Source organism: Chrysochloris asiatica, unplaced genomic scaffold (assembly GCF_000296735.1).
Source record: "Chrysochloris asiatica unplaced genomic scaffold, ChrAsi1.0 scaffold00057, whole genome shotgun sequence".
Lineage (NCBI taxonomy): Eukaryota > Metazoa > Chordata > Mammalia > Afrosoricida > Chrysochloridae > Chrysochloris > Chrysochloris asiatica.
In genome coordinates, this window is record NW_006408575.1 from 13,485,012 (window position 1) to 13,490,277 (window position 5,266).

General features: G+C 37.6%; 1 pseudogene; it reads right to left on the minus strand.

Moving 5' to 3' along the window:
* Window positions 1–634: 634 nt before the first annotated feature.
* On the minus strand, window positions 635–5,224 carry LOC102812784 (annotated as a pseudogene).
* Window positions 5,225–5,266: the final 42 nt, after the last annotated feature.

A 5,266-nucleotide genomic window follows, 5' to 3' on the forward strand; every position in this document is an offset into this window, starting at 1 on the left:
TCAACTTCTTTTGAGACATAAAAACAGATTAAACAAGCAAGTAAAAGAAGCAGAGATTGAGTGATATACATGCTATGCTATGTGAAGATCACCAAGGAGCCAAGGAATCCTGGCCCTACAGATACTGAAAAGAGACAATGAACTTGTCCTAGAGCCACAAGAGAGAGAGAGAGAGAGAGAGAGAGAGAGAGAGAGAGAAAGACTTCTCCTAGAACTGCCACCCTGAATTTGGACTTCTAACCTCTTAACTAGGAGAAAATAACTTTCTGTTTTTTAAAGCCACTCAACTGCAATATTTCTGTTATGATAACACCAGGTAACTAAGACACCATCCAACCAATAAGCCCTGAACTAAGTGCTATAAAACATAGCATATAAGACATGGATGGGGAAATATCAAACCTAAAATTAAAGTAATATACTGTAGTAAAAAATGAAAGATATAATTGCCCAGCATTCATTAATTTATCCTGCATTTTCTTAATGTATACTATGTGACAAATACTAGGATATAAATGTGAATTACATTTATTTTCTACTCTCAAGAAACTCATAGTAAGGAGTATATGTCCCTAAATTCTTTTATACATGTGCAAACCTTTCTCAAGCCACTTTGATCATTGAATCCTTTTCTCTAGACACTAAGACTTGTGTGTTTTTCAGTGGTTTGCAACATTTTGGTTTTAGATCTTGTGTGCTATAAAAATTCAAATAAGGAAAATTTATTTAGGCTAAAGCTTTGGAAAGTTTTATTATGTATAGTGTGGATTTCAATCAAAGTCATTAAATTGCCAAATAAATTCAAAATAGGTAGAATTACATGGACAAGGTACAGATGAACAATGAACATGGTACGTAATAATTAAAATGTAACTTACCCAACTGGACCACAGAGCCATATATAGAGAGAGAGCAAAATAAAATAAAATCTCTTTGGGAGATGAGACCAATGTTGTTGTTGTTAAGTGCTGTCATTGTTAAGTGCTATTGAGTTGATTCTGACCCATAGGAACCCTGTACAGAGTTTCTGAAGAGTAGCTGGAAAGTTTGAACTGCTGACCCTGTGGTTCACAATTCAGTGTTATCTACAGAGCCACACCATGACCAGTGCTAGAGGATGTTCAAAACGCAAATAGATTTTGTTCTCAATTAAGAAAGAGAAATGGTGGTAAAGGTACAGAAATTCTTGAGTTGCAAACTCAGGCTGACTGGTTCAAACCCCATTGCTGTCATTCACCATTTGTTTTATTTCATCCAAAATGTTTCTTTTGCTTTTATACAGCCACTCATACTCAAGACAGCACTACAGTTTGTGAGCTTTAATAAATTATATAGCTTTCTTTTTATAATTAATTTAGTCTTTCAACAAATATTTTCAACAAAGCATTTACTGATATATCAAGGAATGAGTGAGGCATTGGGACTTCATCATGGAATAAGACACACATAGATTGTCCTGTGAACCTCACACAAATACACAAAAATGCTATCATGAACTTAACAATAACTAGAACATATTCCTTTTCATAGACCAAATTACCATGGCAGAGCCTTCAGTGATGTTCTTTTATAGATATTAGAGTTAAGCAAGATGGATTCATTTACTGTAGATTTTAAGTCAGCTTTTAAAAGGAAGTATGAAATCATCAATCTGCATTAAAACCAGCAACTTGCTTTTGTTGCTTTACAAAGGGTGTGATAATCATAACTAGCACAAAATGCTAGAGCCAGAAATTTTCAAAGAGATCAAATCATTGTACCTCTCACTTTTACAGATGAAGGAACTAAGACCAAGAGAGGATAAATGATTTGTCTAAGGCTTCATAGCTAGTCAGAGACAAAAAAGGGGAACGTGTCAAGCTGCCCTTCACATCAGTCCTATGTTCTTTCCTATACACTCAAGAAGACACCATTAGTAAAAGCAATGCAAAAGATGGAGCTTTTTTAGGGGCCTATGATGTTTATCTGCGTTCTCTATTTGAAGAGTCACCTCTCCTTTTGAATTGTATTCTTGTTCAGTTCATATGGTTCAACTGAAACCAGGCTTTCAAACTAGTTCAAATTGATTCAGTCATAGCCAGTGATGCAAAACTGACACAGATCCAAATTTCTAAAGTTTGGGTAAAGCAGAACAATGATCAGAATGAAAAAAATTACAAGTTGAAATCCTGAAATGGGAAACTCAGAAGAGCACTTTAAGAAACTTGATGCAGAAGACTAGATTATTGCCATTCCAAGGATGTTGAAGAATGACACACAAAGTGGCACCATCAACTATCATCTTTGAACTGGACTCAGTTGTTTCCAAATCTGCCCAGTCAAGAGATTTGGTTGCTATTGCTATATGGGTGCTGCCCTTGTTTTCTAAGGTGATTAACTTTCTAGTAGAGTATCAATTTATAATTGTTCTCATCAAAGTTATCATTCTGGCTCACCTACATTTTATACAAGGGTGTGTGAAAAATTATCTGCACTTGGTTTATATTATAATGCCCATCGATATCCATGGCTGACGACAACATTAAGCATGTATGTGAAATGATTCTGTCTAATAGATGAGTGGCAGTGGATTATGTAGCAAATCATTTGCACATCAGCCATGGCTTTGCCTATGAAATAACCCATCACAGACTTTGTTTCAAACAGTTTGTGCAAGTTGGGTACCGAAACAACACATGGAAGAGCAGAAACAGACATCTCCAAACAAAGTTTGAATGGGTACTCCAAGGAATGTAAAAGTTTCTTTAAAAAAAATCACTACTGATGACAAGCCATGGATTCATCATTATGAGGCTAAGAGTAAAATGGAAACATTTTACAGAATGGAAACATTTCAATCACCAACTAAGTAAAATTTCAAAAGTCAACCATCAGATGAAAAATTGATGCATACAGTTTTCTGGGATTCTCAGGAACCAGTGTTTGAACATTATCAAGAAAAGGGTTTAGCAATCAACTGTTCTTGTTACAGTGAGATGCTCACTGAAGAACTGAAACCTAAATTTCAGATTAAACACAGAGGAATATAATCTAAATATGTTGTGATTTTGTATGACAATGCACATCCACACACCTGTGCTTACACTGTTGCCACTCTGCAAAGACCTCATTTTGAAGTGTTGAAGCATCCTACCTATAGTCCTGACCTTGCTCCTTCTGACTTTTGCTGTTCGGTCCCCTGAAAGCAGCCCTTCAAGTGTTAAAAATGAATCCTGATGTTACATAAAAGACACTTGGTGAGACTAAATTACCTTGGCAAATTAAAATTTACTCTTGCAAGAGGGTGCGTGCGCATAGCCATACATACACGAACAGGCCAGCGCGCACGCACACCGAGTGGGCAGTCCACTCGGGATTTTAATCCCTGATGCGAGTCTCAAGGCTGTGTCTCACCCTATTGGCTAGGGTTTTGACTGCACAATCTATTCCCTTACCCGATTGGCTAGTTCAAATTTGTAAGGTGCACATTCTTACTTTAGGAAAAAAAGAAGAGAGTAATCATAAATTCCTTACTCCAGGAAATAGTTTAAAGAAAAAGAAAATGATCATAAATTCCTTATACCAGGAAGTAGTTTAAAGAAAAAGAAAGTGGTCATAAAGATATTTTTCCACACTCCCTTCCCCCATTCTTTTTTTTGAAGAGAGAGAAAAGAGAAAGGTCACTTGAATACAAAAGGGAAAAAAATCGTTTTGTTTTGTTGTGTTTTTTTTAGACATCTTCATTCTTTTCTTCAAATTCTGCAAGGAGATGTTGACTTTGGTGTTCATATGTTTCTAGGTGAAAAAGGTTATTTTGGTATGGGAGTGGGGGTTGTTTGGATAGGGCTGTTTCTATGAGTTTTAGAACTAATCATCTTATACAGGGTATGATACGGCATCCTATTAGTGTTAATACACCAAATACAATAATTAGAGAGGTGAGGACAGAAGTCATAAGCCCTTTCCATTTCCCAAGCCATTGTTCCATGATATTAGAAAAGGGGCCATCTATGCCTGAATTTTCAGCAAGTTCATTAGCTAAGGTGGTCAACCCTTGTAATGCTTTGGTAATGGTACCATCAGGAGCTGTGTTATTGGGGATGAAAGTACAACATTGGACTCCAATCATGACACACACTCCTCCTTTTTCTGCTAATATCATATCTAGGGCCAACCTGTTTTCCCAGGCCATTTTGCTAGTAGGTCCTAATTGTTCTGCTATGCCCTTTATAGCATCCCTGGTATAATTTACAAATCTTTGTTGATTATAATAGATGTAGTTAATCCAGCCCACATTTTTGTTAATGTTTGACCACCAGAATAGTACAGATTCAAACCCTACAGCTATTTGGTTTCTTGCTTTGAATTCATTGGGCACCCCTCAGGGTACTTCTATACTGTCTATATAAATATGGGGATCAAAAGATCCATGGGGAGTAGTTACCATTCTTTTGACTTTATGTCTGTTTCCTGAACTTGTTGGCTGATGGAATGCTAAGGTGAAAGGGATGGCCAATTGTACCAGAGAACAGGTGCCACTCCAAATTGCCCATAGAGCCCCAAACAGTTGTTTGCCGTAGTACCACCAGACATCTAGGGCTGACTGATTTGGGAGCTCATTGAAGACTTTGTGCTCGCTGCAACCCGTCAGGTTTCCGATGAACATCAAATTCCCCCCATGTCTGGAGAGACACAAAGTAAAATTGACATTCGAGGCCAGAGGCCTAATGGTCCTCAGGGGTTGACCCGTAAGACCCCTGACATTAGGGAACAGTCGTGACAATGAGTTACAGGATTCATTGCCCCAGGCTATGGGGTTCTGGAAGAGAGCAACCATACAGTGCATGCTCTGAGGGTCTGAGGACCATCCTAGTGGAAAGGGGACCACTTGGGCTTCTGGTCTTCCTGTTGCACAGGCGTAACAATCGCTCTTATTTAGAGTGTGAATGGAATATTTAATCTATTCCAACCAAGCATTTGCATCCCCATATCTTGTTTCTATAGCTACAGTGTGTCTTAGGTCTTTAACTTCGGTAACTGTTACTTTGAAAGGGTCATTTCTTGAACTTAAGGGGGGTACCAGATCTAAATCATTTCTAGGATTCTGGGTTTGAATTCTATCTTTAGTAGCGGTAGGGCTTGAGTTTTGTTTAATTAGTTTTAGAGAGAAGATCTCTATAGGATCCGTTCCTGTAACATTGGCCCCCAATCCATAGTCTCCTATTATTGAGGGTTCTCTGGTCATGGTTTTGGGATTATTTATAATTAAAAGTAATGGGTTGCATTG